This window comes from Lepisosteus platostomus, chromosome 5 (genome assembly GCF_059453375.1).
Source record: "Lepisosteus platostomus isolate fLepPlt1 chromosome 5, fLepPlt1.hap1, whole genome shotgun sequence".
NCBI classification, from domain to species: domain Eukaryota; kingdom Metazoa; phylum Chordata; class Actinopteri; order Semionotiformes; family Lepisosteidae; genus Lepisosteus; species Lepisosteus platostomus.
In genome coordinates, this window is record NC_142615.1 from 24,597,855 (window position 1) to 24,622,420 (window position 24,566).

The following is a 24,566-nucleotide window of genomic DNA, read 5'->3' on the forward strand; positions in this document are numbered from 1 at the left end:
GCCCTGGCTGCTCCTCCGGAGCCTCCCCGCGGGGCTCCTCCTCCCGGTCCCGGTAGGGGGCCAGGCGGTCTCGGTGCAGAACCATCACTCTCCCCCAGTAGCAGACCTTGCCTACCACCCCGAGGACCTCAGCGGCCCCCTCCCACAAAGGCGCCAGCTTAGGGCTGAGGCCTTTGCGGCGGAGCGGGCTGTACACCCAAACCAAGTCCCAGGGCTGGAAGGCAGGCCCCCTGCAGCGCAGGTCGTAGTTCTGCCGGACTCCCGCCTGAGTCAGATGGGTCCGGGTAAAGCTGTGCACCCGCCGCATCCTCTGCTGCAGGTCCTACTCGTAGTCCAGTCCAGCTGGTGGTGCCGACTCGTCTCTGGGCGGCGGGCCGAAGACCAGGTCCACCAGGGTTTGCATTTCCCGGCCCAGCATGAGTGAGGCCAGGGTACACCCGGTAGATTCCTGGATAAGCCTAGAGCTCGAGGGGGAGGTGGCGGTCCCAGTCCCGTTGATGCCAGGACACCAGGGAGGCCAGCTGGGTGGCGAGAATCCGATTAAACCGCTCCACAGACCCGTCGCTCTGGGGATGGCGGGGTGGTCTGAGTCTTAGAGATCCCCAGGCACTGGCACACTCTGGCGAAGACCTGGGACTTCAAGATATGCCCCTGGTCACTGTGTAACTCCTCCGGCACCCCCAGCCTGGCAAACATCCCCTCCAGTAGTGCATCGGCCACCGTGGGGGCAATCTGGTCCAGGAGGGCATAGGCCTCCGGCCACTTCGTGAAATAGTCCATTGCTACCAGGACATAGCGGTTTCTGGGCTCGGCCCAAAACGTCCACCCACACCCGCCCCATAGGAGCCCCTACCTGGTGTTGTTGGAGAGGGGACCTTTCTGCGCCATGCACACCGCTCCACGTCCCGGTGGCAAAGACCCCAATAAAAATGGCCTCGGAGACGCTACTCGTCTACTGTTTTTTTACAGCCGAAATGCCCCACGCCCGGCTGGCCGTGCACCGCTCTGAGCACAGCCGCGCGGAGCGACTGTGGCACCACCAGCTGTCACCGTATCTCGCCACTGGAGGGTACCCGCCACCCCTGGCGCAGCACCCCGTCCTTTACCTCCAAGGCCTCCCACAGGGCGCAGAGGGACTCGACGGACTTTGGGTGTGGGGCAAGCTCCTCTTGCATAGGCCGCACTCCTGCTGCCTTCCAGCGGAGCACCGGCCCCACGTCAGGTTCAGCTGCCTGACGCTGCGCCAGGTCTGGCAGGCCCACCCCCAGCGGCCCCTCCAGGGCCATGGCCGCGGTGCTCGCCTCTGCCACGGTGCGGACAGCCTCCTCACGCTGCTCCTGCCGGGCGCAGTGGTGGCGTTCCGCGGCCTCGCAGGGGTGCCGCGAGAGAGTGTCGGCATTGAGATGGTGAGACCCCGCACGGTGCACAACAGTGAAGTCATATTCCTGCAGGACCTCTATCCATCGCACCATCTGCCCCTCCGGCTCCTTAAAGTGGAGCAGCCAGGTGAGGGATGCATGGTCGGTCCTCAGCTGGAACCGGGTCCTGAACAGGTACGGCCTGAAGTGGCGGACCGCTGCCATCACCACCAGCAGCTCGTGACGGGTCACGCAGTAGTTCCGTTCAGCCCTAGTCAAAGCCCGACTATAGTAGGCAACTACAAGCTCTCCATCTGGCCTCTCCTGCGCCAACACCGCACCCACCTCCGAGTTACTCGCGTCAGTATCTAGGACATACGGTAACCGCGAGTCGGGGTAGGCCAGCATGTAATCTTCACGTAACCAGCCGAACGCTATCTCACAGCTTGAGTCCCAGTCGAAACGGCAGCCCTTGCGATGCTGGCAAAGTCCCGGACGAACTTCCAGTAATACGAAGCCAACCCCAGAAAGCTGCGCAGCTCTGCAACGGTGCGGGGAGTCAGCCAACCCCTCACTGCAGCGACCTTACCTGGGTCTGTAGCCACCCATCGCGGTCCAACAACATGTCCCAGGAAGGTCACCTCCCGCCGCAGGAGCTCGCACTTGCAGGGGTTGAGCCTCAGGCCAGCACGGTTCTGGAACTGGAGGTTCGTCAAGGCCTGGTTGAAACACCGGGCATGAACCAGCAAATCGTCCAGATACAGCACACACTGGTTCCACGGGACCGATGCCAGCACCCTCTCCATCAGCCTCTCGAAAGTCGCCGGGGCATTGCACAGGCCAAAAGGCATGACAGTAAACTGCCAGAGGCCCTGGGGAAAAGGAGCCAGAGGGAGCTGAACCAGGTCGACCCAGTGATGTAGTCCAAGGCATCGTCTATCCTCGGCAAGGGGTGGGAGTCTTTCCGGGTGACCTCATTCTGCTTGCAGTACTTTACGCAGAACTTCCATGAGCTGTCTTTTTTTCGGACCAGTACAGCTGGCGCAGACCACAGGCAATGCCGGCGCGGCCAGCTGCACATGGCGCCGCAGCTCCTCGTGTGAGAGGGCCTTGAGAAAGGCCTGGAGAGCCATCTCCCGCTGCGCCTCCCGGGGAAAAGTTGGGTATCCTCGGCGGGCGAGGAACAAGACATCCGCGGCGACCGGGCCCAGTCGCTCTCCTGGTCAGTGGCGCCGCAGGGCCAGCCTCTCCCGCATCAGGTCCGGCTCCTCCTCCACACCGAAGCGCAGCTGGAGAGCTGCTGCCAGCGCCGCGTATTTGCCTCAGTCCTCCTTCGGGACATCCAGGAGCACCTGGCAGGCCACTCCTTCCAGCGCCGCCGCCAGGTGGCCGGCCATCTCCGCCCGGCACCAGCTGTTCGTCCGGGCCGCGAGCTGGAACTGCGCCTCGTAGGTTTCCCAAGGCGCTGCCCCGTCGTAGCGACCGGGTTGCACCCGCGCTGATGGGTGTGGGAATCGCTGGTCAGCTTCGGCAGGGAGGGTATCTTCTCTTTGGGGCATCCACTGGGCGGGAGTAGCAGGCAGTCGCCCCAATTCTACCGGCAGGACCACTACTGGATAGCCCTGGTAAGGGCTGTGGCCACCTGTTGCACCCAGGAGTTGCTCAGGCTCCCTATGTGCGCTGCCGATGGGTTCTGTCTCTTTTAGAGTCAGACAGCACTTGACAGAATCGGCTAATGTCTGCCAAGATTTGTCCATCCTGCCCGCTTCTGACACCAATGTAGCGTTTACAGGTTTTTCTCAGAACAAAGTACCAGTGGAGACACGATTAACAAACCAGCAATAGCTTTATTCTTTAACAACCACAAAACCAAACACAGCATATACATGCACATGAGGAGACTGACAGAACACGTACACATCTTTAGGGTGGTAATTACCTAACAACACACTATACTTTTACAGGACTACACAGGCCACTAGAACTACTAGGACATTATTTACACAGGTAGGGTCAGCCACTGGTCATCGTGCTGACCCTCAGACTCTCCCCGTCTACAACTCCCAGCATGCCCAGCGGTACTATGCACGCCTAGGGGCGCTTCCTCCTCACCACCAGGCGAGGGCGTTACAATATATATATATTTTTTCTCTGGTTCTCAGCAGTATCATTGGGCTGAACTCCAGTTAAATGCTTGGCTTAGAAAGATCAAAAGTGAGCGAGGGAAGATGGGTGGAGATTAATGGAAGTTATAAAAGCAATGGGTTGGCTCTGCTTAAGCTTCATTCAGACCTTCATTCGAACTGAAAGTAGCATACTAACAGGAGTTCAACCCGTGCTTAGAACGCAGATGCCGTCTAAACTTGTGCTCCACCTTAAGTCCAATTGCAACAAACTTTGCTGCTGTGCTTAGTACGCAGTGCCGAGCTAAACCTGTTCTCAATTGCAATGAAAACAAAGTAACAACTGCAGCACTCCAGAGTAACTAAAGTAGCGGACTAATTTAAATTATGTCTTCATATGGCTTAGTACCGTACTAGGTGTAACGCAGGATTGCATTAGAAGGCTCCCAAATATAGTGGAAATAATCTGTTGCTTGGAAATGTATTGGAATATTAATTAAAATTGCTTTACACTCATACCATATTTATTAATAATGAAGTTTATTAATGTGTGTATTTACAGAAGTGTCATTTGCTATTTATGTTTAATGTCAATCATTACTAGTAGCTGTGAGTTTTAAGATATGCTAGGGAGTGAAGAGAACAGAACAGAGCAAATGGTTATATAAATGGAGTGGGAGCCTTTAATATGTTCTATAAAATTTGGGAGTCAACTGAATAGATTTGCTAAGTATTTTATTGTGATGGGTCTCTGTATTTGTGGTTATCAGTGGAAAGCAGGGATAATAAGGAAATGGGTGGCACCCAAGCATATGTTAAAGAAAAAAACTTGGCTTCTTAAAAGTGATTATGATAGCCACAGGACAGAAGAGACAGTGCACTGTGGTCCAATAATGACTGTGTTGAAACAGCCAGAGTGTGCTGCATGCCATGGAGATGGAAAAGGTAGCTTATCCCAGTCAATCGCAAGGTTGTGTAGGACTGCACATGACCTGATGATGATGGTGCTGGCTCTTGATGGACTGGTATACAAACCAAATGACAGCCAAGCAAAGCGTTAGTTGTTTTACAATTCCGAAAGATTGTTCAAAGTGGCTTCTTGCATTTTTATGACTCCTGTTATAGTGCTTCTCTTGTAATGTTGTAGGATTGTGCACAGGTGTCAGAAGATATAGTCATAAAGAATAACCACAGGCAAAACAACATGCCAGCTTGCTCTTCCCTACTTTGAAAGGAAGATATTGGAACTGATTAAAGAACTTAACTTGAAATGTAAGCTCCTACTGACACAGGAGAGAGAGTTCTGAAAAGTAAGCACAAGGCACACTGTGGATAAATAAATGTATTAATTTAAAAAAAGAAATACTGAGGTCAGAGGAACAATAATTGTTGTATTTATTTGCTCAGGTAGTTTTATAAGTTTAACTTTCAGTAAAGTTCTGTTAAAAATAAAACTGGTCATTAGTTGGCGTCTTTTGTAATGATTTAGCAATAGTGACATGTCGGCTTGTTCGACTGGAGTGTTAAACAAAATTAATACAGTAGCGTCCTGTCTCAAGTGTACAGCTGCAGTTCTCGTTTGTTTCGTGACTAATTGCAATTGCATTAGTCTGTGTAAAAAAATACTTCTGCAGCTCCAGTGGTGCGATCAAACTCATGCTGAGATTGAGTTCAAGCCTCACCTGGAGCAGTGTGGCCTATATTTTCAACTATTTAAACTAACTGACCAGTTTAGGTCCTGTTAAGTATTTGCTGGAGATCAGGTCTAAATTAACATGAAAGGAACAAGTAAAGGTTTGTTCCTTGTCAGACCTGAAGAAGGCTCCAAAGCTCAAACGTTGTTTGCTTCTCTTTTCAGCATGGAATAAAATTTTACTTGTTCCTATGCAGTCCACACATGCTGACACAGCTCCCTACTTAAATTACCATCAGCAATGGACCTCCAGCAGACCTATACACAAATATATGAGAGAGGTCTATTGAAACGAGAGGAGCACGATGGAGTACCAAAGACTTGAAAAACCACTCACTTTTCTGTGTTTTTGTTGTTACCCAGATTTGTTTTTAATGTTCTTTTTCTCTTTGTTTTGAAGTTGTTCTGTTTTTTTTTTTTCTTTTTTGTAGGTGTTAGACTACTACAGGGATTTACCTAGGTTCTATTAAGACTTCTTTTATCAAAACATATTTTATTAATAAAAGCGTGATTTCTTAATAATCAACTTTAATGTTATCTTTATTAGTAGCTGTATTACAGGTAATGCATGCACAGCCTTTATTATGCTATAGTGAATTTTCAGGTATCCCATGGAGGGAAGAGAACTAAAATTAAGGAAATACTTATTTAAAGGGGTCTTAAAGTCTTAAAAGTGTTCTGTCACATCTGGGTGTTAATTGAATAGATTTGTTGTATTATTTCATATGATTTGACTCTACACTTGTGTTTCTCAGGAGACAGCAGTAATATTGGGGATTTGCGGGTACAGATAATAAATTATACTATACAAGTGTAGAGGTTTGATGGGTTTACTGAGACAATTATTAATTGTAGCAGTAATCACGAGGTTGTTCGTTGTGGTTTTTAGAAAATCAATCGTCAGAACAACTAACAACGCACACACACGGGTTCAATACACGAGATACATTTATTCATATAAATTGTGCACCAAACATATACTAGTCTGCCTGGATACGAGCAGCAGACCTTACTGTGAGGGTTATCAATATACAAAGTATATAATCTCGAAGAGATGCAAACACAAAGAGATACACAACAGAGAATATATGTCAATATATATCGTTCGGTTACCAAATCGCTAATCAGTTTATTACCCACTGTTACTCTAAACTCGGAAGTAAATACATTACTCACGAATTAAATTGATAACAACTTGTGTTGAGGTACAATTGAATTCTCGAGACGCAATGTAGAACATGGGGTTTACTTATCCACTGTGTATTGATTTGGAATTTCCCGGCACGAACACCAAACCAGCTGACAGGCTCTGTTGCAGCCTCGGTCCCAGCGGTTGTCCAATGGGCGTTGTCCCGGCGTCCTCTGGCTACTGGCCAACCAGTCGAGGTGCAGCTCGGAGTAGGACGGGCGGAGGAATCTGACTGCGGCGCGCAGGGCAGTCGTTGCTCCGAGGGGATCTACCAGCAGTCCGGCTGGCTAGTAGAAAGTCTCTATGCACTATGCACTCTATGCAGTGTGACGGCTAGTCCTCACAAGTCACTCTTTTGCCCAGGAAGAAGCTGGTTCGTTCCCGGTCCAGCGCTGCTTCTGAATAAGCTATTCAGGTTGTCGACGAGGGTCCAACTGTGGGCTGCCGTTGATTAAGCGGAGCGTTCACGTTGGTAGAATTCTGAGTACGTACGGGATCCTCGGCCCCGCGCTTAGAACAAAGTCCAAGTCCCTTTGCAGACAACAGCCTTTGTCACGTGATTGTCTCTGAGGATGCGCGAAAATGGCCAAGGAGAGCCCTGATCTGAGCTTGCGCTCCCTTTTTGACCAAGACACAGATGTGTTCTGATTGGTTGAGAGTTTGGCGGGCATTGGAGACCCACATGGTGTTACCACACCCTGCCAGTCTCTAATTGGTTGATCAAGGTGAGATACGAGTCACATACTCCTGACACTTAGGAATGCAGTCCAGATGTCCATTTGGCACTCCCTAGACAGATAGGCGCCAATGGATGACCATTGATCATGATAGCCAGGCTTATCTAAGTGCATCCCCGTTTGGGAGCTGTCCCTTATCAAAAGAAAACATCTTAAATCAGCCTGCATGAATACTTTCTCTGTGGCTGAACCACAGAGATGGAGAGTGAGATGGGGCCTCATTAAGGAAAGCACAGCAATGCTTAATTCTGTCTTATTACCAAGCATTGCTGCTACAACTGCTTAAATTCAAACTAAACAGGACTATGGGAATGAGATTTGATTTCGAACTGGGTTTTAAATAAATAGGACCGCTGCACTACATTGTGCTTTATGTAAGACAAAAGGTGGGCTTCCTGTGTTTTCGATAACTCAGTTGTAAGAGCGGAGGAATATAGTGGAAACAGCTGGGAACTCTTTGTTCTCTGGTTTGAATTTGGCTGGAAGAAAGGTGTTTTTTATGTTCTTTAATCAAAAAGTGAAAATTTGTCGTTCACTTAGTTGTCTTATTTTCTAGGCTTGTAGACTCCTCACTCTTCCTAAAAGAAAGTGCTGCAGATAAAGATACAGTAGTTGTCGGAAGTTTCGTTCAGTGGTAGAGCACATACAGGCTGTATGTGGTTGTTTTCAATCGCCGGCGTCTCCACTCTGGATTTCTTCCTAAGCGCGATATCTTTCCTTACTTGTGTGTGAATTTCAGCGCGACACATAAACCCTTTGTCTGTTTTATAAACATTATATTTTAAATCAGTTAAAACAAAAAAGTACCAATTACATACACGTAGAAAACACATGTATCTAATTTGAAAATTTGGGCAATGTATTACTAGTAGTGGAGCTGAGCTCACAGAAGAGCAGTTGATATTGTTAAACCACGTATTATTTTTAAATGACGCTACTAAGCACTGGCACGGTGTTTGTGCAGTCCTACCCAAGCTTTCTATCGACTGGATGAGTCTCCTGTTCCATCTCCAATTCTTTCCGCACATTTCGCCTGTTTCACCACCATTATCATTAGACTATAGCCACTAATATGAGAATACTGTTCTGAAAGACTGTCTTAAATAATAATGTTGAAAAGGGTAATGATAAGAGTTTTTTTTCATTAAGGTAACCATACATTTGCCTGTATAGTACAACTTATTATCTGTATCCGCAAATCCCCAATATTAATGCTGTCTCCTGAGAAACACAAGTGTAGAGTCAAATAATATTACAACAAATATATTCAATTAACACCCCTATGTGACAGAACACATTTAAGACTTACACCCCTTTTAAATATGTATTTCCTTCATTTCAGTTCTCTCCCCGGGATATCTGAAAATTCATTATAGTATAATAAAGTCTGTGCATGCATTACCTGTAATACAGCTACTAATAAAGATAACATTAAAGTTGATTATTAAGATATTACACTTTTATTAATAAAATAAGTATTGATAAAATTCCTTGTGAATAATTGTAGTGTCTGGAAAGCAATTGTTCATTACTTAATGACGATATTATTTCCACTACATTCAGGACAGTTCCAATGTAATCTATTGTTCCACTTCGTCTGCTTAGTCTCCTACTTTAGTAACATCTAATGGGGAGCAGCTGTTATTTTAGGTTTGTTGCAATTGAGAACAGGTTTGCTACAGAGCTGCTGACAAATTTCAGCAGCCAGTTTGTTGCAACTGACCCGTTGTAGCTACCAATCAGAAAAAAAACCAAACACAACAACTTCAAAAGAAAAAGAACATTAAAAACAAATCTGGGGAACAACATAAACACAGAATCTAATGCGAGAGCTTTATCAAGTCTTCAGTGCTCCTCTTGTCTCAGTAGACCTCTCTCATATATTTGTGTACAGGTCAACTGGAGGTACACAGCTGATAGAAATTTAAGTAGGGAGCTGCATCACAGCATGCGTGGGTTTTCCATGCTGAAAATAGAAGTAAACACAACGTTTCAGCTGTGGAGCCTTCTTTGATTGTGACTCGAAATAAATCTTTACTTGTTCGTTTGATGTTAATTTATCTCCATCAAATACCTAACAGTATCTAAACTCGACAGTTGCTCTCAGTAGCTAAAGACACTGCTCCAGGTGAGGCTTGAACTCACAACCTCGGCATGCCTCCGCTGTGCACTGCTGTATAAGTACCGCGCGCTGACCGATTGCGCCACTGGAGCTGTGCAAGTCGTGCTCCTCATACAGACTGACGCTGCAGAAATCAAGGGTGAAAACGGTTTCGGTTGTGGATCCATCTATACATGGGGAACACTAAAATAGCAAGGAAAATACAAGAAAAGAAACTGAAAGAATTGTGCTAACAGCAAAGGGGAACTGAGGGAGGTGGTCAGACAAGTAAATCAGCCTGGCAGATTATTTGTATCGACATTTTTTGAGTCAAGCAGCAAACAGATTTCTCTTCATGTGCCTTAAACTGTGCAGTTTGTATCTTCGCTGTAGATAGGTTTCTTCAGAAGTCCAGTAAACTGACAATAATGGAGAACTAGCTGACGCACCCCGTCGTGAAGACCCTCTGTAAGGTGATTACACGTTTCAATTTCAAGTCGCCTCCTTTACACTCAATTGCAGCCCCGAAACTGAGAGAAAGCATGAGAAATGGCTTCAGTTTCAATGTGAAAGTGCAGTACAGGCTCGATGGCTTCACATCTCCCATCAATCACATAAAATTGCAGTAAAGCGATCTAAATATGACTCTTAAGTACTTGGAAAGATGATTATTTTGAGCGTGCCTCCAAGGGTCTGCTACGAGGCTTAAGTTGGCTTCTTATTCGCCAGCTTCTTATGCGTGTTTTTCGTTCCACCTGAAATGGTGCTGCTGTGATGTTATGTCGCCTTTCGCCTGTAGATGGCTCTCTTCGATCAGTACTAATCCGGCTGGAATACTGTAGACATCTTCACTGAAAAGGAATATCCAAATAAATAGCGACTGTCCAAATTATATTTTTGTATGGAATATATTTCAGAAAATCGCAAACCAATTTTAAAAACTCACCACAACACGGACTTACACTGGGAAAAGGTGACTGCACTTTCTGCTTATTGCTACGGCCTTCCCCCCGATTATGAAAATGTCTCACAGTTCTGACACCAACGTGTGAAAGACAATGTAACAGACTATCAAAATCCTGAAGTACAAGAAATTTTAATGCACCAGTTTTTTAAATATGACCCTCTGATCCTGGCATGTCAGTATACATTTCGAAAAAGTATGGCACCAATCGCACGAATTGCAATGGCACAAATTGTTGAGAATATCACTGACCTTGCCGATATTTGCAGGGGATACGAATGTTTTGCACATGTTGAACTACAACATGTAAAAATTGAGCTTCTTAGTCAATATCATCGGGAATGTCCAATAATGACGAACGTCAGTAGCTTCAAGGAAACTTTGACTCGCACATGGAGTTTTATCTTCAAATGGAGGGTGGGAGAATTTATTTGTACTCTCGTTGCTCATTAGCTAAACTATTTTAAAAATATGACACAAATTTGTTCGAGAAACTTGTAATCGCCTTAAAGAGAGTCTTCTTGAAGATGTGCACCAGCTAGCTCTCCACTGTCAATTGACAGGACTTTAGGAGAAACTGTTCTCATACAACCAACATACAAATTACACATCTTAAGGAACATGAAGAGAAATCCATGTACTAAATAACATAAAATTGTCACTGCAAATTATCACCAAGCTGTTTCATGTGTCTGACCACCTCTTTCCTACTTTGCAGCGAGCACAAATCTTTCTGTTTCTTCATCGCAATTTTACTGTCTCTTTCCCCCATGTGGAGATAGATCCACAGCTGAAACTTTAGGTCAGTTCCTGTTACTCTGTCCGATTGAAAGAGCTGTATTAAAGGCACTCCCATCTCTGCAGGAAAGTTATTGCTGCTCTCAACACAATATACTGCAGCCAAATATAGCGATACTGTCACTGCCTGTGGGCCACGTGTTCCTGCTGGCAGTCTATTATGTCATGTTCATCCACACCCAGAAACATTACTTCATCGCTATTTTACTGTCCCCCATGTGGAGATGGATCCACAGCCGAAACTTTAGGTCAGTTCCTGTTACTCTGTCCGATTGAAAGAGCTGTATTAAAGGCACTCCCATCTCTGCAGGAAAGTTAATGCTGCTCTCAACACAATAGACTGCAGCCAAATATAGCGAAACTGTCACTGCCTGTGGGCCACGTGTTCCTGCTGTCAGTCTATAATGTCATGTTCATCCACACCCAGAAACATTACTGCTGGAGCACAAGAGTTATATAGGAGCAGTCCATAGAGCAAGAATCTCTTAATCTCAGAACTGTGGGTTCAGCCCCCACATTGGGTCCCTCTGTGTCAATTTCATCCCCCCAATCCTCCTAGCATGACCTGATGGCGTAACAGTGATACCCAGTACCCAGTGTAATTCAGCTTTCTTTCCACTTGATTCAGATTTTGATCTGAAATCATCAGCCGAACAAGAGTTTGTCTAAATCGAGGGAGATCTGCTCACAAGCAAGTATTAAACACTTCAGCATTTTCTGTTCGAATACCACACTTTGTCAAAACACTGCCGTTTCTTAAGCTAATAAGTAAGGGTTTTTTAGCACGCATTGTATTGTTAATGCTTATATTAAAAAAGCATAAATTCACATAGTGGAATTTGGACTGAACAAAGTAGTCCAGCCCCTTTACAACATTACATACCCACTGATTAAAGCTTAAAACTACAGCAGCAGGAGTAACAATAATGGCAACAACATGTTTGGAGCTCGGCATTTCATTTATTCTGCGGAAACGTATCGGAATGAACTGCCCGAGATAAAAGAGTAATTGCGGCTTCAGATCGTTTTTACAGAGCATTGCGTTGTTCTGTTCATGCTGACTACACGCATTACATTTGTCATTTACTGCAAGCGTTGCTTTTCCAGGTTTTTCTGAAATTCCTCGCATTTGAGCCAGCACTAAAATATTTCATAACCGTCGCTGAATACATCGTGGAAACGGTATTTGGAACGGAATGCTGTCACTCATGAAACCTCTTTGTTATTCGGTTCTGAAGTTTGAAAATGAAAATAAAACGGGGGTCACTTCATAGGCTTGAAAGAAGTCCAAGCAGCATAAAAACCCGCGAATTCTCACAAAGGCTGCACCTTTCTTCTGCTGCTGTTATAAATCAGCCTTAAACATTTGAATACATACCTTACTGCTGCTAATCACATTCACGTGTTTACGAAGCTTTTTTCTGTCCGTTATGTTTTTGCCAAACAGTGTCTCCGTTTTCCTCGTACTGTGATTGTCAGCGAGCACAAGAAGACTGAAACAGTGTAAAGGCAGGTAAAAAAGACAGGGTAAAACGCCTGATTGTCGGGACTGGGATTTGAACCCGTGCCTCTATTTGGAGAGTGAAACACAAAGCTTAAAGGACACGAAGCTGTGAATTTGCTGTTTTAAACCGCTCGACTATCCTGAAGAAATAGATGCTGCCTGCACCAGTCGCATCCGATTTTCCGTAATTTTAGGACGATTGATACGACTGGACAAACACAATTTGTGGCGTTTAGCATGACATGGAAAACGGTACCGGAGCATTCCGGTCCGGACTACTAGACTCAGAAACAGTTTTTACCCCCGCACTATCAAACTATTAAACTCCCAGCCTCTCTCACTCTCACCTGACCTCTCACCTATGATCTGAACCTCACAGTGCCTTCTTTCTTACCAAAAACCCAAACACACATTGAAAATCTACCTCTACCATACATGTCAAAAGCTCACTCCCCATCATTTCTATCCCTTTATTTCATTATTTTGATGCGTGTTTTTGCACATAACCTGTTACATTTTTGTTGTTTTGCACGCTGCCTGTTGTTTTTTGGACATCGGCTGTTGTCTCTGTCTTTCTTTTGTTATACAATGGTATTGTTGTTGTGTTTTTTTCTTTGTACTACTTATGTCCGAGAGCTAGCTAAATAGCATTTCGTTATACCATATACCTGTGTATGAGTATAATGACAATAAACTTGAACTTTGAACTTGAACTTGATATAGTCTTGCAGGCAGTATATTATTTTATCGTTTACTCGTTTAAAAAAACACGGTCTTCTCGTTCCTAAGTCAGATTTTTAGTGCTTTCGAACGTTACTTCCAACCTGGATTGACAGCTCACCTGATCTGTTTGTGATCAGACCATGGAGTCGGGGGCTGTACCAAGCGCACGTTCCTTCCCAATGCTGAGGCGATCATTCAGAAGATGGGTGTGAAGAGAAACAAGCTTTGTCGACTAAAAAACAAGGCACGATATGCAAGAATACTAATCACTTGCGACAGTTATGATCTCTTACTATTGAGATCCCTACATTGCGAGTTTTTTTACCTTTGAAACTAAAGGAAAGCGATGCCAAGTGAAACTGGCACAGGTGGGGCTTGAACCCACGCTCTTCGGTTTACGAGACCGACGCCTTACCACTTGGCCACCGCGCCTTCGAGTAAGCATGGGAATAAGGTTGTTGAAATTATTTTTTTCTGAATCTGGTTTACATCGCCAAATGTAAACCGGAGGCAGCAACAACAATAAAAGGGATACTTGTCCTTAAACTCGGACGTGATGTTCTGCAGACATGTGCACAATGTCCTGTTTTCTTGCAGTGTAGACATTTTGCTGTTCACGCTCCGCATTCATCTGCTTTGACCATTGTTAGTCCGCACCTGTAACATGTAATGTCAGCCGTCCCCTGTTCTTCTATTTCTCTAGCATGACTGCGTCCTGCTGCTCGGCTTTTGTTTGTAAAGTTTGAGCGAGCGCCCCGTTCAGTGTCACTTTGTCGCTGTGGTCAGAAAGCATTCTTGATTCTGCTTGAGCTGCTTCATGAATTCTAGCGACTGTAAGAGCTCTTTCTAAAGTCAGCCCTTCCTCCTGCAGCAATTTATAGTCTCTTATGTGCACATTTTTCCACAAGTTGATCTCTTAACATGTCAGTTTCCAATACTCCAAAGTCACAAGATTTAGCCAGTTCTCTTAGTGCAGTCACAAAAGCATCAACAGATTCGTCCTGAAACTAAGTTCTCTGCCTAAATTTATGCCGTTCCAAAACCACATTTCTCCGCGGTGTAAAGTAAGCGTCTAAGGCAGCTACAGTCTTTTTCTCCAGGGAGGTTGGCGAAAATCCACTGCACAGGAGCCCCGATACAGTGCAGTAGTGTAGCACGTCTCACGGCATCCTGAGCTTCTGTAGATCCACTGGCTATTTAAAAAAAAATCTGTACGACTCCATCCATATCTTGTATTCCGTATACAAATCCGGGGCTCCGAGGTTCAGTAGAAGCGGTGGAAAAAGCTGGGCATAAGCAAAGCTTCTCGGCGCGGCTGCCATATCTTCCATGGCGCAAGCTAAACGAAAAGTCCGAAAATTCAAAAGTTCGTTCCTACCAGCAAGAGAACTAAAATCTGCAGTGTTCTGCTCGCTTTGAGTCCGTTAACCACTCATGTCTCGTCGCCATAAATGTTGTGTATCTTAATAAAGAAACGTTTTCATATTATTTTAACTATTTTATTAACTACACAGATCACGCCCTGACACCATATATTCCTGCCTTCTACTCTCTCGTTCTGTTGTCTCGCGATGTCTACTCACTATACTACATTTAGCATGACTTCTTGTTGCAGTTGAGCTCAAAGCTGGAGATGATCTCCATATTCTACCGCCGTAACTAGTCCGAAACGTAGTACACAGTACACACTTTTTAAGTGAACTCAGGTTGTTAAAAAATTTAACTAGCGCCCTGTCACAGAAACGTACCCCAGTCTCCCGCGCAACAAGCGGGGGTACTCAGCACTATGCTAACGAGGAGCGCTTATCTGCAGCTGAGCGTCAGCTCTGTTTACTGTCAGCAGTCATTGCCTCATTTCCAAAGACTTTTTCACCTGCTCTCAGCTTTTAAAGACGGTCATAAACGCTCAAGAAGTAATTCATGTCAGTTGGAAGTCTGTTTCTGTTGTCTCAGCTCTTGATAAAGAAAAGCCGTGCGTGGGAGACTCCATCTCTGAAGAAGTTTGCCGTTACCCTGCGAGGGAGAAGAGCCATCAATCACCGAGGCAACCACTGAGACAGTTAACATTAAACACGTGAAATGCGAGATGTTGTGATTTTTTTCCCGCTTAAGGCTTCTATCGTTTCTACTCTAACGAGAAAGACCTCTTTATTAGAAGTGAGATTTTAACAAACGTCTCCAGGGTTAACTGCGACCTGAACGCAACGCCTTAGACCACCAGCCATCTTGCCTGTGGTACTTAGAGCAGCGCTCAATAAAAATGATCAGAACCCGAAAGCGCTTCTTATGCGGATCAGTATATTCCGATACCACTGGTTCTGCAGAAGAAATAAGAAAAGCCGAACTCAAAGCAGAAATGTGTTGCCATTACGGGTACTCTGTCTGCAGCTGCTTTAAGATCTACTCACACCGTGTTGCCATTAAGGCTACCTAGTTAAAAAAAAGTATCGTCACCTTTTTGAACGTGATTATTAGACACCCGTTAAATCTCAACCGAGGTTTCTTGAGAGATCGTTCAGCGAGCGAGTAATAAAAACTACTTCGCTTCCAACCTCTGCTGTCACTGTAAACTCGGACGTGATGTTCTGCAGATGTGCAGTGTGCCTTTCCTCTTGTCGTATTCAAGAGTACTCACTGTGTGAGCTCCTCACTGCGTGTTCTGTACTCTACTGTGATTTAATTTAGATGATTACGTGGAGTAGAGTGACAAGATCTACTTGAACGTTTTCGGTTTGTGAAATGAAACACTAAATACACTACTGTAAATACAAGTAATGGACATTTAAAATAACCACAGTACAGCTAGAAGAGTGAAAGATAAAAGACTATTTAGAATGACATTCACAACATACTTAAGAACAGCACGACTGCCCGAACAGGGACTTGATCCCTGGGCCCTCAGATTAAAAGTCTGATGCTCTACCGACTGAGCTATCCGGGCTCTGAAAGAAAGTTGACACTGTCGGGATCCTCGCAAGTCACGTGTCTCTTGTGCCGAAGAGCAGTCATACCTGACCCGTCTGGAATGACCACTGGCAGACTTTATCATGAAGCGACGGCACCACTCCCAGTAGAATGAGTGAGAAATACAGCATTACATGGGTAGTTAAGGGGCTCTCACAATCCATCTTTCCTCACATTACTGATTTTTTTCAATAGCATTTTGACCTTTTTTCACATTCAGATTTTTTTCTCATTTAATAAAATCTTTTAATCAACAACATTAAAAAGAAAACAAATGGAACGTTTTTTGGAACAATAATTAAAAAAAATATTTCAATGCCTTGGTTGTATACGTGTGCACACCCTTTATAAAGGGAGTTGCAACAGTGCTGAAATTTAAAGAGCATTTCTGTAGAGAAAACAGCCTTGATGTTAAGCTTAGGGAGCCTGTCTTTTAGAAATTCTATTTCTTAACACCTTGCACAGCCTCCCGACAGACTAACAAATATTTTTTGGAGAAATGGCTCACAGACCAGAAGACACTAACGTTTATTTACGTTAGAGTATGTGAATAACAGTTTAACCGAAAAAGTTTGTAATTGTGATTTTGTTAAAATTCAATAAATCGTCTATCAACAGTTAGAATTTATTAAGAAATTTTTTTATTTCATAAAATATAAGACAATTCCGAGAGTTTATAGGTCATATCCGTCGCTTATGTTCTTTTAACTCTAGAGTTCAGGATCCAGACCCAGCTGCGGACGATTGTGTTTCTTGAATCTCTTGTAATCATCAAAAGTAGTCCTTCAGTACTTTCTCGAGTTGTGCCATGGATATTTTATACGTTCAATACTTGTCATGCTATTTTGCATTTTCCTTAACAAACAGAAAAAGTTCAAAGTGTGTTTATGGCTGTGCTTCACATCTACACAACAGCACTTGTAACAGTACAGGACACGCAGTGAGGAGTTCGTGAAGCTTTCAGTTTAGTGCGGAGTTCAGAAGGAGGATTCGCTCGCTGAATGATCTCTCAGGAAATCCCGGGTGAGATTCAACAGGTGTTTTCTGCAACAGCCATGACAAGTGTGAAGCAATCTCAGGATTTCCTGAATTTGAACTAAATTATTAGTTCAAATAATTTAGGATTTAACAGAACTAAAAGAGGTACATTTAAAACAGCAGCGCAACTCTGCAGCATGTCGAGTGTGCCTGCATTTAATTGTGTAAACCTGGCTCTCTCTGAACACAAGCAAAGAGTTCTCACTCACCAGAAGATTGCGATGGGAGTACTGTAATATAAAGCATCTGGAGATGCCAGGGATTGAACCCAGGACCTCATACATGCAAAGCATGCACTCTATCACTGAGCTACATCCCCAATGGAACAGACTTAGAGATGTGCAAATGCTCACTGATCACACCACTCATGAAGAATGCCTGCAGTTTCCCACTTTCGCTTTTCTTCTACTACAGAGTAAATTCATAGGAATGAAAAAATAAGGAAGGAAAAATAATCGCATCGAAGCTTCAAGAGACTGGGCACAAATTAATCTGTTATTTTTGCATCCAGTTACATGGGCGACAGTGGTTGATTCCCAGACGGGGGAGTGCTTTTTTTCTACCTCCTTACTCAACTGTCTTTCAATTCTATTTTATTTGAAAGCTTTTTGCATCTTTTAAGTGCTCTTGATTAAACTATGCATAGAAAAACAGCAGTGCTGATGATTTAACGTAAAAGGGTGAAACGACGCCCAATCCACAAGAATGGTAACAGGAAGGATCGTGTTCTTATTTAATATGTCCTTTTGAGATGTCTTGTCAATGCACACAGGCGGTAGAGCTGAATAATTTACTTTTAGTGGTGTTTTTAAACAAAGATGGAACACGTTCTTTCTATACCAGGAAGAAAGGAGCAGACTTTACCTTTAAGAGGCAAAAATGACACCTTATCAAAGCTAATATTAATTAAAATGACATCACAACAAAAGAGTGGAGGCTTGAGTGAATAAAGCCTTGAGTGGAGCCTTGAGCTTTCATTGGACGTCTGTGTCTCCATAACTTTGTAGGTGAGAGAGAGGATTGTGATAATTTGCAGGTGCTTCTCGGAAGTGCGTTGGTGGTACAGGCGCCTTCCAAATAAATGAGTCAGGTTTGAATCCCAGCCAGTGCAAACCCAAATCTTTTCAAGATAATCTGTGGTCCGCTAATACATCTTTTGAAACACTACAACAGGTAACACCCCATGTGAAACATCATGAGCATCTGTTAAACCTCTCTACCTACCCGTTCCTCACAGAGACATGACGAGGGTCTAAAGGGACATTTTGAGCCGTAGAAACATTTTATCATTCTGTACTTTCCTGTGCAGTCAGGCCAGTTCCACTTTAACTGCGACCGACAACGGAGGTTGTTTTGAAAACAACGAGAGTAAAGGGACACTGCACGTCTGCAGAACATCACGTCCGAGTTTAAGGACAGCAACATCAGAGATTGGAAGCTAGGGAGTTTCAGGTCTGTGTTTTTATTATAGGTTCAAGAAAATCTGAATACCTTTTCAAGAAGTATTTCAGAATCCCAGTCAAATCCAGTACGAATGCCGCATAGATTTGCATTGTACAATTAGTATACTGTTTGTCCGTTGAATCAAATACACCTTATGAAGCATTTCTAAAACAGGAGAGATCGTTAGGGAATGCGTCTTCCTGTAAAAATAAAATGACTTCAAGGGCACTATAAGCAGAGGTGCTCTACAGAAGAACTATAGCCAGAGATGCCAAAGAGGTAGAGATTTCACCACGTGAGAGAAAGCATCTCAGAAAACGAAGTTGCGGTCGTTTCCACGCCTTATAAAACCACTAAGTCAAACAACAAGAGCTGAAGAGCCGCTGTTGATAGTAACACGGCCGAGTGCTCTAAGGAGCTGGCTTAAACCTCCAGCCTCTTGAGGAGCATCTGTTGGAGTCGCACTGCTACAGCGTATCTCCTTGTTAAGTATCCCTTTAATTGTTGTTGCTACCTCCAGGCGATGTAAGCCAGATTCAGAAAAAAAATAATTTGGACAACATTATTCCCATGTTTCTGCAAAGGTGCAGTGGCCAAGTGGTAAGGCGTCAGTCTCGTAAATTGAAGATTGTGGTTTCAAACCCCGCCTGTTTCAAAGTCTTCAAAAAAGCTTGCAATGTAGGAGTCTCAATAGTAAGAGAACATAACTATCGCCAGTGATTAGTATTCGTGCATATCCTGCCTTGCTTTTTAGTCGACAAAGCTTGTCTCTCTTCACACCCATCTTCCGAATGATCGCCTCAGCATTGGGAAGGAACGTGCGCTTGGTACAGCCCCCCACTCCTTGGTCTGATCACAAACAGATCTGGTGAGCTGTCAGTCCAGGTTGGAAGAAACATTCGAAAGCACTAAAAATCTGACTTAGGAACGAGAAGACCGTATTTTTTTAACCGAGTAAATGATAAAATAATATACTGCCTGCAAGACTATGTCAAGTTCAAGTTCAAGTTTAAAGGTCAAGTTCAAGTTTATTGTCATTATACTCATGCGCAGGTATATGGTATAACGGAATGCTATTTAGCTAGCTCTCGGACATAAGTAGTACAAAGAAAAAAACACAACAACAATACAATTGTATAATAAAAGAAAGACAGAGACAACAGCCGATGTGCAAAAAACAACAGGTAGTGTGCAAAACAACAAAAAGGTAACAGGTTATGTGCAAAAACATGCATCAAAAGAATGAAATAAAGGGATAGAAATGATGGGGAGTGAGCTTTTGACATGTATGGTAGAGGTAGATTTTCAATGTGTGTTTGGGTTTTTGGTAAGAAAGAAGGCACCGTGAGGTTCAGATCATAGGTGAGAGGTGAGGTGAGAGTGAGAGAGGCTGGGAGTTTAATAGTTTGATAGTGCGGGGGTAAAAACTGTCTCTGAGTCTGATGGTCCGGGCCCGAATGCTCCGGTACCGTTTTCCATGTCATGCTAAACGCCACAAATTGTGTTTGTCCAGTCGTATCAATCGTCCTAAAGTTACAGAAAATCGGATGCGACTGGTGCAATCAGCACACATTTTTTCAGGATAGTCGAGAGGTTTAAAACAGCAAATTCACAGATTTGTGTCTTTTAAGCTTTGTGTTTCACTCTCCAAATAGAGGCACGAGTTCAAATCCCACTCCCGACAGTCAGGCGTTTTACCCTGTCTTCTTTACCTGCCTTTACAATGTTTCAGTCTTGTGCTCGCTGACAATCACAGTACGAGGAAAACGGAGAAACTGCTTAGCAAAAACATAACGGACAGAAAATAGCTTCGTAAACACGTGAATGTGATTAGCACCGGTAAGGTATGCATTCAAATGTTTAAGGCAGATTTATAACAGCAGCAGAAGAAAGGTGCAGCACAATGCAATTTGTGAGAATTCACTGGTTTTTATGCTGCTTGGACTTATTTCAAGCCTATGAGGTGACCCCCGTTTTATTTTCATTTTCGAACTTCAGAACCGAATAACAAAGAAGTTTCATGTGTGACAGCATTCCGTTGCAAATACCGTTTCCACGATGTATTCAGCGACGGGAATGAAATATTTTAGTGCTGGCTCAAATACGAGGAATTTCAGAAAAACCTGGAAAAGCAACGCTTGCAGTAAATGACATATCTAAAGCGTGTAGTCAGCATGAACAGAACAACGCAATGCTCTGTAAAAACGATCTGAAGCCGCAATTACTCTTTTATCTTGGGCAGTTCATTCCGATACGATGTTTCCGCAGAATAAATGAAATGCCGAACTCCAAACATGTTGTTGCCATTATTGTACTCCTGCTGAAAGAAGAAAGAAAGAAAGAAAGGTGTCGTAAATGAACTTTGTCGCCCGTGCTGTCAAGTGCATTGGACATGAAAAGTGCCGAAAAGTGCCGGATAAAACCCATTTCTATACGTTTCTCTTAGTGTCAGGGCTCCTATTGAATGTAAAGGAGGCAGCTTGCTCAGCCAGCAGACTCAGGGCTTACTGAACGCAGGTGTCTCGGAGCGGTGTGTCCAAGCGGCAGTAAAAGAGAAGAATGTTTCCGGCGTCGTGGCTTAGTTAGTTAACGCCCCTGTCTATTAAACAGAAGATCCAGGGTTCAAATCCTAGCGGTGCCTTTCTTTCTTTCTTCTCGCACCGTTTATTGTTATAGAGAACATGCTTCTGCATTACCTCAGTCAATATCACCGGGATTGTGAATAGAAATGTAAACATCAATATTTCTGCTGTCTCCTGAGAAACACAAGTATAGAGTCAAACCACAATAAATAATGCTAAAAAATTATTCAGTTAACACCCAGATGTTACAAAACACATTTAAGACTTACATCCCCTTTAAATATGTATTTCCTTAATATCAGTTCTCTTCCCTCCCCAGGACACCTGCAGATTCACTAGAGCATATTAAAAGCTGTGTGTAAGTCTTACATGTGTTCTGTCACATCTGGGTGTTAAATTAATAGATGTGTTGTGTTATTTAATATGATTTGACTCCACGCTTGTGTTTCTCGGGAGACAGCAGAAATATTGGGGATTTGCGGCTACAGAAAATAATGTGAACTTTACAGGCAAAAGTAAGGTTACGTTAAAGAAACAAAAACGTATTGTCACCTTTTTCAACGTGATTTTTTAAGACATTTGTTCGGAATAGAATATCTTCTCGTGTCTGTGGCTGTTATCCTACAATAACGGTGGTGAAATAGCAGGAATGTGCGGAAAGTATCGGAGATTGAACAGAAGACTCATCCAGTCGATAGTAAGGTTGTGTAGGACCGCACACCCTACGATGTCAGTGTTGAGTAGTGAGGTTTAAAAGCTTCTTCACGAACCAGGAAGGAGTACAAACCTAAAGTCTTCCGATCCGTAATCAGACACGTTATCCATTGCGCCATTGGCGTTTGTATTGCATTCAGAGCCGCTACTATTCATGTGTCTTGTATGTGTGTCTAGTTACTACGTCTCTCATTATGTCTGGTTTAAAATAATGTATCTTTAAAACAGACAAAGGGTTTATGAGTCTCCCTGAAATTCACACACGAAGAATAAAAAATATCGCGTTTTAAAAAGAATACAGAGATGCCGGCGATAGAAAACGGAGCGTCTTAAGTGCGCGCTATCACTGAACTAAACTCCCGATCGGTAAGTTTGTCGGCGGCTTTTTAATTGTGTTAGGAAGAGCAAACAGTCCACAGTGTACATTTTAAAGGTCTAAGCAAAACAATCAGACGTGAGGATTAGGATTAGGATCCAGAACAGGAGCCTTTACTTCTTTATATACTGAGCTTTCGGGTGAACGTCAAAGTGAAAGACAAATTCGCAATTTTCACTTTTTGATTAAGGAACAAGAAAACACCATCTTTCGAGCTGGATTCAAACCAGGGACATAGGAAATGCCCACTGTTTTTGTCTATAGTCTTAAGATCTAGCAATTGAGCTGTCGAGAGGTCAGAAAGTAAATGCTTTGTCACACGTGTAGCCCAATGTAGTGTAGTGTTCCTCTATTTAAATCCCAGTTCGACGTCAAAATACTCACTCCCATAGTCTCGTTCAGAAGAAGAAATGGACCAGGCTTCCACTGTATAAACGTCCAGAGTTCTTATAAAACGTTTGAAGGGACATCAGTGCAGGCTGAAATTGACCCTTTTTCTAGTGGGATCAGGATCATATAAAACCTTTCTTTTGGATTGAGAAGAGGATCATGGAGACACTCAAAATATCCCTGTCTTTGCTTCTTGCAAGGATGAATGGAGTATTGAGCTGCAAGCATCGGTTTAAATCAAAACTCTCTGCTACTGCAGTTGTTTGTTTGAGAGTTTCTTCAAATCTGTCAACTGAACGTTGATATCAAGGGATATTGACAGTAATATCATAGGGACTTTGTTTTCTTTTGATCGAAAATTGTATTAAAATACAAGCCTCTTTCATAGTTGTATAATACTTTCCCTTGCATCCTCAGATAAAATTTCTAAATACCACAAAGTTACAACATATGGAATAGCATTTATTTTAAAATGTATTTTAAAATTTGCATTTATTTAGAGCTATATTTAGAGCTTAGTAAAGATAGCATTGCTAATATTGATGGAGTAGAAATATAAAATGAATTGATAGCTTTTTCTGAACTAAAAAAGTCCTACAACGCCTCCTGTAACAGGTAAGGACTCATAGCAAGACATTGCTATTGCATTGCGCATTTTGCAGATACGACCAGTTTCTGCTTCTGGTGAGTTCATCTTTTCCAAACTGAAATTAACAAGAACATTTTCAAGATGCGCCATGTCCCTAAATCGTTCATCAGGACTACTATTAATATCAGGTGAAAGCAGTACAAAGCATAAATTTAACCTAAATATTAAGAGACTATATCTGTCAGCTACTGCTGTAAGCCATATTCAGCCAACGCTAGAAATATTACTGCTCTACTACAGTAGCTAAAGAAAGCAAGTCCGACTTAGAAACGGATCACAAGTCGAAAACATAAACCGACGAGGATGGGATTCGAACCCACGCGTGTAAAGCACAATGGATTAGCAGTCCATCGCCTTAACCACTCGGCCACCTCGTCACGAGAGCCATCCCCCTTGGGCATGATTTTGCTCGGCGACCAGGCTCAGCGCACATCGACCTCAGAAGTCTCAGAGCAGTGTGTCCAAGAGGCTGTATAAGAATAGGTAATAGGTTTATTCCATGCTGAAAAAAGAAGAACGAGAACACAACGTTTCGACCGTGGAACCTTCTTCAGGTGTGAGAGAGACAGGGCAGTAGGCAAAGGTAAAATAGCGAGAGAACAAAGGTTTGAGGGTGGGTACCCACCTGTGTAAGAATAGTATTCTGCCGGTGCTGTGGTAAAGCTGGTTAAAACACCTGTTTCATAAAGAGGAAATCCTGGATCCGAATTCCAGCGGTACCTTTTTTTTCCTGTCTTGTTTTACAGAACATGTAATTTGGGAAACTCAAAGAGGTCTTGATTTGGTTTAATGCGTTTATTAATTTCCTTTGCAGAACAACTTGTTTTTTTTAAATCATACAGCTTGCGAAAGATGAAATGCGAGCGAATTTTTTTGTTCACCAAAAGTATGTAAATGGAAAAAAGCAAGGTGTAAGCATTTCTGTGGTGCAATCGGTTAGCGTTTTCGGCTATTAACCCCCAGGTGGGTTTTTTGATCCCACCCAGGGACTCACTTCTTCCTATAGTAAACATCATCACCGCAAAAATTTAATTGTTCCGCAAAACCTGAACTATTTTGATATTTGCAGTAGTAAACAATTGAGTACCAGAGTCAACATTACCGGGAATTTCCAATAATTACCGACATTGGCAACTTGCAAGCAGTAAGTATTCACCCATGGAATTATATGTTCCAGTGAGTGGCGGGAGAATTCACTTTTGCTCCCGTTGCATCTTCAG

General features: G+C 43.5%; 5 non-coding genes and 1 pseudogene across 5 annotated transcripts; 1 reads left to right on the plus strand and 5 right to left on the minus strand.

Moving 5' to 3' along the window:
• Positions 1-929: 929 nt before the first annotated feature.
• Positions 930-1,742, plus strand: LOC148665305 (uncharacterized; annotated as a pseudogene).
• Positions 1,743-9,220: 7,478 nt separating this feature from the next.
• trnai-uau (transfer RNA isoleucine (anticodon UAU)) lies at positions 9,221-9,314 on the minus strand. The gene is made up of 2 exons: positions 9,277-9,314; positions 9,221-9,256 (listed from the first exon to the last, which is right to left on the minus strand). It is a non-coding gene; the product is annotated as a tRNA-Ile (tRNA).
• A 4,236-nt stretch (positions 9,315-13,550) lies between these two features.
• On the minus strand, positions 13,551-13,622 carry trnat-cgu (transfer RNA threonine (anticodon CGU)). Its single transcript has one exon. It is a non-coding gene; the product is annotated as a tRNA-Thr (tRNA).
• A 2,436-nt stretch (positions 13,623-16,058) lies between these two features.
• trnak-uuu (transfer RNA lysine (anticodon UUU)) lies at positions 16,059-16,131 on the minus strand. Its single transcript has one exon. It is a non-coding gene; the product is annotated as a tRNA-Lys (tRNA).
• A 1,308-nt stretch (positions 16,132-17,439) lies between these two features.
• trnaa-ugc (transfer RNA alanine (anticodon UGC)) lies at positions 17,440-17,511 on the minus strand. Its single transcript has one exon. It is a non-coding gene; the product is annotated as a tRNA-Ala (tRNA).
• A 6,130-nt stretch (positions 17,512-23,641) lies between these two features.
• Positions 23,642-23,723, minus strand: trnas-gcu (transfer RNA serine (anticodon GCU)). Its single transcript has one exon. It is a non-coding gene; the product is annotated as a tRNA-Ser (tRNA).
• Between the last annotated feature and the right edge of the window lie 843 nt (positions 23,724-24,566).